Source organism: Mus musculus, chromosome 10 (genome assembly GCF_000001635.26).
Source record: "Mus musculus strain C57BL/6J chromosome 10, GRCm38.p6 C57BL/6J".
NCBI classification, from domain to species: domain Eukaryota; kingdom Metazoa; phylum Chordata; class Mammalia; order Rodentia; family Muridae; genus Mus; species Mus musculus.
Genome location: NC_000076.6, coordinates 84,541,200 through 84,553,578, shown reverse-complemented (window position 1 = coordinate 84,553,578; position 12,379 = coordinate 84,541,200). Strand labels below are relative to the sequence as shown.

The 12,379-nt window shown below is 44.6% G+C and overlaps 1 long non-coding RNA gene across 1 annotated transcript; it reads left to right on the top strand.

Moving 5' to 3' along the window:
- Positions 1 to 240: 240 nt before the first annotated feature.
- On the top strand, positions 241 to 6,162 carry Platr7 (pluripotency associated transcript 7). The gene is made up of 4 exons (NR_040658.1): positions 241 to 319; positions 869 to 931; positions 3,949 to 4,359; positions 5,382 to 6,162. It is a non-coding gene; the product is annotated as a pluripotency associated transcript 7 (long non-coding RNA).
- The last annotated feature ends 6,217 nt before the right edge of the window (positions 6,163 to 12,379 follow it).

Here is a 12,379-nt window from a genome sequence, read left to right as displayed (position 1 = left end):
CATGGGCTTTTGACCTTGTTTACAGTAGCAGATATGAATTTCTTCCTGTGGTGCAGGCCTCAAGTCCAATCAGAGAGCAGTTGTTTACCTCTATAGCAACCATGCCATGACTGCATGCACAGGCATGTCTTGCCTGGCAGACCAATAGTATGGCATATAGTGTACACAGGTATGTAACACAGTTGGTAGCCTTAACAACTCCCCCATGCCCAAACCCCAGCCACCTGCACATCACTTTCCAGCACTATTGAAGAGAGCAAGTCAGGGGAGACATTCCAGCTCAATTCCAGCTCGGTTTCATCATGCTTACAACTACCAGGTGTGGTGTTTTCTGCAATAGGATCTTGTTGTGGACATTCTTATTTATGGCTGAATGATATTTTGTTGTGAACATAGATCACATTTTCTTTATCTATTAAAGGGCCCTTAGGGTCACTTAGTGTCTTAGCTATTATGAATACTGTCATGATTAAACATGGGCATGTAGACATCTTGTTGATACTCTGTTTTAGTTGTCTTTGGATATATACTCAAAAGTGGGAAAGCTAGGTCATATAAAGATCAAGATTTTAGGGAACCACAATGGGAGCTGGAGAGATGGCTCAGCGGTTAAGAGCACTGACTGCTCTTCCAGAGGTCCTGAGTTCAATTCCCAGCAACCACGTGGTGGTTCACAACCATCTGTAATGGGATCTGATGCCCTCGTCTGGTGTGTCTGAAGACAGCTATAGTGGACTCACATACATAAAATAAATAATAATTTTTAAAAATCTTAAAAATTAAGAATCACAATGGACATTCATTCTATATGTTTCTCTACCTTCTCTCTTTTGATGCTTACCACCTTTTTGGTTTTTGTTTTTGGTAGTCATTCTGAGAGGAGATAGAATCTCATTGTGGCTTGTATTTGCATTTCTCTGGGCTAAAGATGGTAAGTATTTTTTTCTATTAGTTCCAGACTTGTATTTCTTCTTTTGAAAAGTATCTGTTCAGATAATTTGCTTATTTAGAAACAGTGTTACCTAGATTTTGTTATCAGGTTGAAAATTGTGATTTTTTTTTTTAAGTGAAAGGTTTGGGAACCGTGCATCTTCCAAGGCAGGTCTACCAGTGCCATTTCCCGTAAAGCAGTTTACCAGAGCCATTTCCCATAAGGCATGTTCTCATTTAATTTTGTGTTACAATTTGGTTATTCTCATAATATTTCAAAATTTTCATCAATATTAGCGTGTTATGGGGCTCTGTGATTAGAGTCTTTGAAGATAATATTGTGAATGTCAAAATACCAACACTGACAGGAGCTCAGAAGACTGCAGACAGTATCATAGGATGTAGGCTCGGCTAAAACAGAGCCCGAGAGAATACTGAAAGCAGTTTCAGCCTGGGTAACATTCAATGAGCTAGCCAACCCTAACCCTGTGGTGGTCTGAATAGGTTTGCTGCCTCCCCCCACCCCCCTCTAGACTCATGTCTTTGAATGCTTGGCTCACAGGGAGTGGCACTATTAGGAGGTGTGGCCTTGTTAGAGGAAGTGTGTCACTGGGCTTTGAGGTTGGCTATGCTCAAGCTCTGCCCAGTGTGGAAATCAGAGCCTCTTCCTGGCTGCCTGTGGAAGAGTCTCCTGTTGCTGCCTTTGGATCAAGATGTAGAACTCTTGGCTCCTCCAGCATGGTGTCTGCCTGGACCCTGCCATGCTTCCTGCGGTTATGATAAGGGACTGAATGTCTGAAACTGTAAGCCAGTCCTAATGAAATATTTAAGAGTTGCCTTGGTCATGGTGCCTCTTCACTGCATGAAACCCTAACAAAGACAGCAACATTGCCTGCTGCAGAAGTGTCTGTTGTGAAAAGGAAGAGTCTCCATGACGTCCTACAAGGCTGGCTGTAAACTATGGGTCTAAATGAACCTTCCTTCATGAAACTGCTGTTGCCAGACATTCTATCACAGCAACAGGATCCCACTGGCAAGTTATTTGAAGAAATTAACACAGCTACTTCAACCTTCATCAACCACCACCCTGATAAGACAGTAGCCATCCACACTGTGTCAAGATCCCCACCAACACAGAAGGCTCTGGTGATTCATAGTGATTATCTTACTTGCTTAAACTGTTAGGCACTGTATGATTACACACTTGATGGGCTATGGCATGGTGTAAACATACATTGTGTGGACACTGAAGACCCAGTAAATCTTTACTAATTTATTTATTTTTAAATTTTATATGAATGTTTTGCCCACATGTATAACATAAGCCGGGTACATGTCTGGTGTGAATAGAGGTCAGAAGATGATGTTGGACTCCTGGAACTGTAGTTACATATGGTTGTGAACCCCGATGTGGGTGCTGGGAATTTAATCCAGGTCCTTAGCAAGAGCAACAAATGCTCTAAACCACTGAACCCTCAAACCCAGTAACTGTCGATTTAGTGTGAAAAGCTCTTTATTGCTTTTGTCTGTAACCTCCGAGATATGTCTGTGTGAGCCCTGCATGTGAGAGGAGGGGCAGACAACACAGAACAGTATAAAAGTCCACAAGTGTAGCAGATACCGCACAAGGGTTCAGAGACAAGTGACGAAGTTCCCCAAAATGAGATAAGCATTGAGAGGTGGGTCTACTACTCAAATGTTTATTTTCTTTCAATATGTAAACTTTTTGAAGATTTATTTATTTTATGTATATGAATACTGTCACTCTCTTCAGACACACCAGAAGAGGGCATCGGATCCATTACAGATGGTTGTGAGCCACCATGTGGTTGCAGGGAATTGAACTCAAGACCTCTGGAAGAGCAGCCAGTGCCCTTAGCTGCCGAGCCACCTCTCCAGCCCCCTCTATTAATCTGTAATTCTTTATATGTACAATTTTATATAAATTATTTATCTAATTTCTTTTCTTATTGGGAAAATTGGAATGAAAGGGGGCTTTGGCTCTAAAATCAGAAAGACCAGGGTTCCAATCTTGTTTCCTCTCCATGTATCAGCTGTGTGACTTTGGGCAGGTGACTCAAGCTCTCTGAGTGTCCTAGGGGTAACTGGAGCTAAAGGAGGCATGCGTCTTAAAGGGTTCCAGGAATTTCAACTGAAATGATTGGTGAAAGTGCCTACCACAAGCCTGGTATAGAGAATGCTTAATAAATCATATCCATTCTTATTTAAGTTTATTAACTGCAACTTAGAAAATACAGAGAAAAGCAGACATAAAATTCACCCTTTGTGTGGTTTTCTTTACCACACAAAGAAAACCTCGGTGGGCATTCGGCATATCGTTCCAGTTTCTAGCCAAGGTGTGGCTTAGTTTGCTTTGGCCTTTTTGTACTATGCAGCATTTTTAATACAAAATTAAAATCTAATGCTTTATTACATTTTACTCACTTAGCGATTTACAGGGGGGAGACGGGGACACGTGTCAGGCTGTGCGCGTGGCGGCTGGGGACAGCTGTCAGGAGTTGTCAGTTCTCTTTCTCCCACCTTGTCAGTCCGAGAATAGAATGGAGATTGTCAGGCTTGGTGGTGAGTGCCTTTATCTGCTGAGCCATCTTGCAAGTCCCTAAGTCTAAGTTTCCGGTTGGGTAACACAGGCGGGTTTCCCTTTTTTTTTTTTTTTTTTTTTTTTTTTTTCTCGAGACAGGGTTTCTCTGTGTAGCCCTGGCTGTCCTGAAACTCATTCTGTAGACTAGGCTGGCCTTGAACTCAGAAATCTGCCTGCCTCTTCCTCCCAGGTGCTGGGATTAAAGGCGTGCGCCACCACTGCCCGGCACGGGTTTCCCCCCTCTTATGACCACTGCAGTGTATTGAATCTGCTTGCGGATTTAAATTAAATCCACTCCGTCATGTCATCCCTTCACGTTAGACTTTTGTAGGAGTTCTAGTTGTTTATTCCTATTATAAACAGCTCAGCAATAAACAAGTCTGGTTGCAAACCTTTTATTTTTTATTTTTCTTTAGAAATGAAAACATAGACGTCGTCATCATGAATAGTCCTCCTGATCCTGATTGTCACCGAAAATAATTCCCAAGACAGCTGAAGAGGCCTTCGGGTTCAGGCTCCGCCCATCCATCCATCTGCCCCACCCTTCATTCTTGCTTCGTTCCAAAGAAGAGAAGGAAGAAGAGAGAAGGGATTGAGCAGAGGCCTGGGCACGCATGGGTCCCCTCTGGCAGTGGGCAGAGTCACAGGGCGGAAGCAAGTTGTCTTTCTTCCTGCCCAGCTTCAAATGCAGCCGGAGAGAGGAGCTAGCTGGGAACTTGAACATCTGCAGAAAGCCTGGATACTTCCTTCTGTCTTTCTTCTCCCCTGTGGCAGTCAGGGCAGGGCTTCCTCTTTGCCTGTGCCTGAGCTTCTGGATGGGGTCAGAGGCAAGTGTGCCTTTTTCTGAGCTCTGTCTCGCCCAGTGTAGACAAACAGACACATGTACACATGTACACACACACACACACACACACACACACACACACACACACACACACACGACTGTCTTTCCCTGCTGAAAGGCTCCCAGACAGAGCTATGCAGGGGAGGCTGCCCCACAGTGTCTAGCTCCAAGTAGGCCTCAGAATTTTGTTAGGAGAGTGGGGCTGAAAACCCTTTAATCCCAAAGTTGCCTCCAGGAAGCTCTCCTGGAGCAGTAAACAGGGGCAGTGGGAAAGTCCCCGGTGAGATTTGTGTGGGCTCAGTATTGATGGCCGACAGATCCTCACTTCTCTGGATTATTAGGGACAAAATCCAGGCTGGGATTCCTTCACCAAAGCTGGGAGATGTTTGACAACTGGTTTAAGTTATAGCAACTGGCTATTCAGAAAGGAAGGAAGGAAGGAAGGAAGGAAGGAAGGAAGGGAGGGAGGGAGGAAGGAAGGAAGGAAGGCGGAGAGGAAGGAAGGAGGAAGGAAGGAAGGAAGGCGGAGAGGAAGGAAGGAGGAAGGGAGGAAGGAAGGAAGGAAGGAAGGAAGGAAGGAAGGAAGGAAAATATCTGATTTACAGTGTTTTCAGATTCCTAGTTTAAATCCACCTTGGCTGGTTTCAGAGGCAGCAGACGGTTTACACAGTTTCTGACCAAAGGTTAGCCACAGGCTCTTGCAAAGCAGAGGAGGCCCACCCTGGCCAATTGAAGGCAGCACACTGAAGGCTGATTCTCTCACTTGGTCACCGTGTGGGAGAAGAAGGATGTAGAAATGACCTCACTGAGGTTGAGAACTCGGGAAAGCACAGCCTGTAGGCTTCTCTCTGCAAACCAACCCCTCGTCACCATGGATTCCCTCTCTAGTCCAGACATGACAGCTTTTGGAGTTACCTCCACACTGAGTCATAGGTAGAGACAAAGAAGCCACAGCCCTTGCTTGAAACATCCTGGAAAGGTTAACCAGTCCTTCTTTTGTCGCAGGCTGAGGACTGAAGGCTGCCCAGTGGTGGTGGTGACAAAGTCAGCACTTCCCTTTGTTAGCCTTTGGATGCTGTGACAAAGCCCCAGAGACCTGACTTGGAGGAGCAAGGTCAAGGTTGGCTAGATCCGTTGCTTTTAGGTATGGGATGATGCTAAACATCAGGACACCTGGACCATCTGGTAGAGGATGCTGCTGCCGTTGTGGTAGCTAGGAAACAGGAAGACAGAAGGAAGACAGGAGGCAAGAGCATGCTCTCTGTGATCGTCTTCTCCAAGCAGTCTGCATCTCTGAGCTCCTAACACCTCCCCCTAGTGCTGTTGAATGATGGGTATATCCATGCAACCACTGATTAGGTCAGGGCCTCCATGGCTTGCTCATCTCTCAACAGTGTCACCAGCTAGGGTCTGCTCCTTCAATACTGGGACCTTTCAGAGAGCATACATAGTGACCATCTTAATACCACCAAAACTTTGCTCTCATTCCTTCTTGTCTCCAGAGTGCTTGAACCAAAGAGGCATCAAGGAGTCATTTCCTGTTACATAGAAGGGCATCATATTTCCTCAGGATTTTTCTTTACCCTCAGCTAGTTTTGTAGGCAAAGATAATAGCCCTCTGTTTCATTGAGTGCTTCGATTTCTTTTTATATCATAAGTAGGTTGCTGACACACTATGTGTTGACTAATCATATCTTTTCTTTTGTGAATTACATTCATGGCTTTAGCTCACTTTGGAGTTTTAAGTTAGATTTTAATGTCTTCAATAAAAAATATACTCATCTGCATTATTTAAGTCAAGCATCTGTAGACAGAAGAATTAAGAGAGCAAAAAAAATGAGGGAGGCGCCTACTTTCAGAGTCCTTTTCTACTAAAGAAAGATGTATTTAGTTTCAATTATGTGTATGCGTGAGTGTGCATCTGTGTGTGGGGGGAGTGTGCACATGAGTGCAGGTGCCCAAGGAGATCAGAAGAGGGCGTCATATCTCCTTGACTAGAGTTGCAGGCTTTCCTGAGCTACCCAGTGTGGATGCTGGGAACCAAACTCCAGTCCTCTTCAAGAACAGGAAGTGCTCTTAACCACTGAGCCATCTCCGTAAACACCAAAAAAACTTTTACCATAATACATTAGCAACATGTCATGTTGACAAATATTTCCCCTCTGTGCTGTCATATTTAAAATACAAATGTCCAAGATGCTTTCCGCATTTATTCAAAACTAACCTTCCATTTTTATGGAGCTGAGTCTGAGCTGCTCTGCCATTTTGACCAGATCATTTCATCTATGCCTACACATTTCAGTTTCACACAAAATGTTAAGAGGTGACTCATTTTATTTATTTCTGGTTTTCCTAGGTGTAAAACTTTTATACATGTTACCATTCAACTCATTTTTATTTAGTACATGTGGGGCAAGCCAAGGATCATAGCTGGCAGTTTTATCAAGCATTCAATACTGCCTAAAGTCTTCCCTCCCCCACCACTGCACAGACATGCCAATAGGCAGAATTTTGGTCAGTGGGCCAGTGAGGTAGAACTTGTTGAGAGCTGTGTATCTTAGGAAATTTGGTGTGGGAAATAGTGAGAATTGGTTTGTATCTGAAACAAAAGGAAGAGTAAAAATATTTTTTTTTGCCTACAAATTTCATAAATTCAAAATAAAAAATATTTTTTTGTCAGCAGGTGATGATAGTGCACACCGTTGATCCCAGTAATCAGGAGGCAGAGGCACATGGGGATCTCTGAGTTCAAGGCCAGCCTGGTCTACAAATAAAGTTCCAGGACTGATAGGGCGACACAGAGAAACCCTGTCTTAAACAAAACAAAACAAAACAAAATAAAATGTCATTTGGTTTATATGCATAGGCGTTTTTGACTGTGTGTATCTAGGTACCATATGTGTGTGCTGCATCCTCAGAGGCCAGGAGAGCCCATCGCATGCCCTAGAATTGGTGCTATACACAATTCTGAACTACCATGTGGGTGTGGAGAATCAAACCCTGGATCCCTGGAAGAACAGCCAGTGCTTTTAAACGTCTCTCTCATTCCAACGGTAGATTTTTATTATTATTATTATTTTTAACTTTGTAGTATCAGGGATTGAATTCAGGGCCTTCTGTTTGCTAAGCAAATACTCTTTCTACCATTGTGCGATATCCTTAACTATTTTTAAGTTTTGATACAGGGCCTTCCTTTTGACCAGGCTAACTTTGGACTGGCTCTGTACCCTATGTGGACCTCGAACTTGCAATCCTGCTTCACCCTTTCAGGGAGCTGGTATCTTGGTAATTCTCAACCAAGGAATGACATACTTGTCAGCTAAGGATCTTTCAAGAAATACTTATACCTGGGGCCCTACCATTAATTAATAGGTCTGGCATTGTGGTTTTCAGAACACAATAGGGGGCATCTACTTTGTTCTTGTTTACCAATACAGAGAACTATGGGAGAAAAAGCTGGACAAACATGTAGGCAGCAGGTTGCAAGAGGGATTGAGGTTATTGCTGAATTTAGGGACAAATTTAGGAGGCAAACAGCCTGCCCTGCATGGGAAGGGAAGGGGGGTGGTTTAAGGACCATTAGAGAGAGCATGAGGATTGCCCACAAAGAGCCCTCCAGCATGGCACAAAGTTCACACCTCAAAGCCCTGTTGTTAGCAGGTGGGTTGCTAGTCCTCTCTGAATCTTTCTGTCAATCTCTGCCTTTGTCTCCACAATCTCGTGTATTTCCCTACCAGGCTTGTGATGAGTCAGCGGGACTGCAAAGATGAAACACCTGGCTAAGCTCTTGACAGCTGAAGCATTCTGTCTTCTCCTCTCTGCTGAACCTTTGACCCTTGCTAGACCGGCCTGATTACTGACTTCCTGATGAAGAGACTCAGGTATTTCCAGAGAAGACATCTTGTTAACACAGATCCCGATGAGCAAGAGAAGGCATTTTTGAGGAGGCCTGTAGTTCTAGAAACTTCAGGTACCTTTGCAGAGGCTTTCTTTTTTAGAAGATACACTTCTGCCTCAGAGACCCAAAGAGAAACCAGAATTCCACACAGGCCTCAGCTTCACAGCTTCATGGCATCATAATTCTTTGACTTCATAGCTCCACGGATTCACACTTGGCTGAGGCTGAACCTGGCCCTCTGACAGGGCACCTTAGCTCAGTCTCAAACATAATCTCAGCCCTGGGCGGCTTGGCCCGTGAACCAAGGTCAGCTGTTATGAAAGCAACACAGCTCAAGTCATGCTGACAGAGGAAAGTGCCTCACTTAGGTCTCTTTGCAGAATCAAGACTCTCATTTCTGAAGATGGAGAAAATCCCTTCTCCCAGGATCCAGCAGCCTTCACATTATAGCATTGATATTCATTCTGCAATTTGACAAATATTTATCGACATCTCTTTTGTTTGGCAAGTACTTGAGAACTCACCTCTACACAATAATCATTTAAGAATGACTTTTTCTGCTGCCTAGGATTCTAAATTAACTCCAAATATTGATGTTGAGATTAACAGCAGACCAAGACTCCTCGGAGATCATCCATCCACAAGGCAGTGTGGCTGACAGGGAGGAGTAGGGACCCAGAAATCACACACATGTGGTCCTTGACTCCTGATTGGACCCAGCTGTGGGCCCCAACCTGCTTTTCCTCTAAACTGTGTTTTCTTTCTCAGAAAGCAGCTCTTTTAGTTGGGTAGAGACAGAGGTTGGTGTGGTGCCAGAAATGAGGGAGAGGGAAGAGGTGAGGTGGGAAGGGAAGGGGGGGGGAGAGGGAAGAGGGGAAGTAGAAGGGGAGACCTGCTGCAGGGAGATCATTTAGGAAGCTAGGAAGACAACTTTGGGACAGTAGGAGAAGCACCCTCCTCCTGCTTGTCACTCTGGTCACACCCTAAAGCCTCAGCTTTAGATGAGGACTTAGAGATCCCTGGATGCTGGAAGGTGGGCGTGAACAGCAGGGGATAAGTGTGAGCCTCTGTCAGCAGAGTTCCTGTCCAATACTCCTTCCCTGGACATCAAAGAAATAGGTCAAAAGATGAAGGATGCTTTATGCTCTTGAATCAAGCATAAGGGGCTCGAGATGGGCTTGTTGAAGAAGCTTAAGCTAAATAATCACATGGACTCCTCACTGTGAGGAAAGAGCGAGGTTTATCCAAGCCACCAAGTCCTCAAGAGACTTGAAGATGGCATTAAGTGACTCTCCATCTCTTCTAGGGGGACGGGTCTCCGAGTTACTATAATGCACATTAGAGTTGAGAGTTTCTGGGATCCATTTCCTTACCTTGTCAATTACGCAGGAACCTTCTGGAAGGTGGATTCCAGTCCCAAACAGCAGACTCCTCTTCTTGGCTGCCAGCTCATTAGAGCTGACACGGAAGCCAGGCCCAAGGCTCAGGCAGCTGCTAGCCATAGGCCTGAAAAAGGGATTAGAAGCCTCAATCCCACACTCCCTCTACCTGTGTGAGAGAACAGAATCTCAGCCAAGGGGTCTTCATACTGCATTTATATATAGTTCTGATATTAAGATCTAAGGATCTTTAGAACAAAAGGCCCGGGTAAGGACACAGAAGTCTCCAGGGCAGCCGAACTTTAAGGCAACAGGCATGGGTGGCTAGGGATGGTGGCTTCAGCCAGTGAGATCCAGCTTCCCAGGTTCTCTCCTTAATACCAAGTATTGTACGTGTTGTGTTGCAGGGAGAGGGGCAGTGTTAACGACGTGCTGAGAGCTGTGTGCCAGGCCCGGCTCCCTTCTATTTGATAAACAGTAAATATTTATGAAGTGAATTGCTCACACAGACTGGCTAGACTGGTCTCCTTTTGGTTTCCTGGACACACCACATGATCTTTGCATTTGTTTCTATCTACCCATAAGCCCCTGTTCCCTGATAATTTTTGGCTGAACCTCACACTTCTTCCTTTTTTTCCTTTTTCTCAGACGTCGCCTTCATCATGTGGTCTCTCTGACACATGGCCTAATGTTGTGACTCCCATTCCCACGCAGTCCACCCATTCCACTATTCTTGCCCCATTAGCACTTGGTGCAGCATGGGACCCCTTATTTGATGGCTGTGCTATTGCCCAGGCTCAGTTGCTAGCCCAAGAACCCCAGAAGACAGGGACTTTGAACTGTTTTGTTTACTCATGCAATCCCCTCCCCTGGGTCAGACAATCAGACTTGCTCAATCTGTATACGAATTGAATGGAAGAAATGCTTCCTCAGTATGTCAACTACGTACCCAGTGATAAGCATCAAGATAGCTTAGCAAACAGCGTGCACCAGAGGGCAGTGCTGGGGAGAGATAAGATACTAGAGTAACTGCACTATAAGACACATTCTCCTGAAACAAAGCATGCTGGCCACTTCACAAATACATCACTAAGACCCTAGGCCTCAGCCACTGTGAATCCCAGTGTAGGGAGGCTATATCACACACACACACACACACACACACACACACACATACACACGTGCACGAAGATATTCAGGTAGTTTCTGAATGCTAGAGGCCTGGACTTCCCTAGCTGTCATACCTCAATGAAATATTTATATGTAACACAAGTGTGTGTGTCTGTGTGTAAACCTTACAATGGGCTTTTGTTTGTTTTTGTTTTTTGAGACAGGGTTTCTTTGTGTGGCCTTGGCTGTTCTGGAACTCATTTTGTAGACCAGGCTAGCTCCAATCTCACAGAGATAATGTGTGTGTCCCCACTGCCCAGCCACCATGGGCTTTTTAAATATTTATTACTTTCACAGGTCCTAGGAGATAGTCATGCAACTTTACAAATGAAGAAAACTGAGGCTTAGAGAAGTTTGACAACTAACTAGAACCACGCACACAGAGTCTTCCATACAGGATCAGATGGACCCAGTCACGCTTATCACTTTTGTTCAGGCCCACATGGTTCATCAGGGGACCTGCCTGAGGACAGAGAAGGGCATTCTGGGACCACACTTTCCCAGAGAAGGAAGCAATGGGACTTCCAGGTTGGAGGACTGGGAAGAAGGACCTGAACAAAGGAGAGCTCACAGGTAGCTGGAGGGAGAGAGCTGGCAAAAGGTTAGAACCTTAGATGGCTGGGAAGGCAGGGTTTCCACACCCTAACCCTATCCCTCCTGCTCCTGTGGGTTGATTACAATAAGATGTGGGAAGTACTTGAGCAAGGCAGGGCAGGATAAAAATCCTGCGTGGGGAGGACTTATAGTTAATTCTCTGCCTTAATTTCTTAGGAATCCATCCTGTCTGTTTATCTCTTCTATTCAGTTTTTGTTAAATTAACAATACATATTTACAATGTGTTGTTTGATCCTCTTATAAATCATTGCACTTGCATATAATACCTACTTCCACCAGACTTTCAAAGTCCTGACATCCTCTTCATCTAATGGGTGACTACCTGACAATGGAAGATGTTGAAAAACAGGTTAGTCTAGATCATCTATGGTTATATCCATCCCTCCATCAGTTGTGGGCTGAGCTGTCTTCCTACATTCATACGCTGAAGCCCTCTGTTATATCTAGTACCTGAGTAGCGACTATACAAAGAGTGTTCACCAATTGTGTTTGCACTGGAGACTGTCTTTAAAGGGCTGTTTAACTTAAAATGGGATTGTTAGAGTGCATTATAATTTAACCTGACTAGTATCCTTATCAAAAGAAAACAGAGGGACCTAAGAGACAAATATGCACAAAGCAAAGATCATAAGACGACACAGCAACCATCTACCCACCAAGAAAGGGGGCCTCAAAAGAAAGCAAACCTTCTGGTGCCTTCATTTTTTATTTCTAACCTCCAGAACCCCGAGAAAACAAATATTCATCATTCAAGCCACTCTGTAGTGTGTGGTTTATAGAACCTTAGGCAAACTTATATGCCACTCATCCACCCATCTATCCACCTTTCCACCCACTTATCCATCTACCCATTTATCCATCCATTCATCCATCCATCCATCTATCCATTCACCTATCCACCCACTTATCCATCCACCCACCCACCTGTCCACCTACCCAC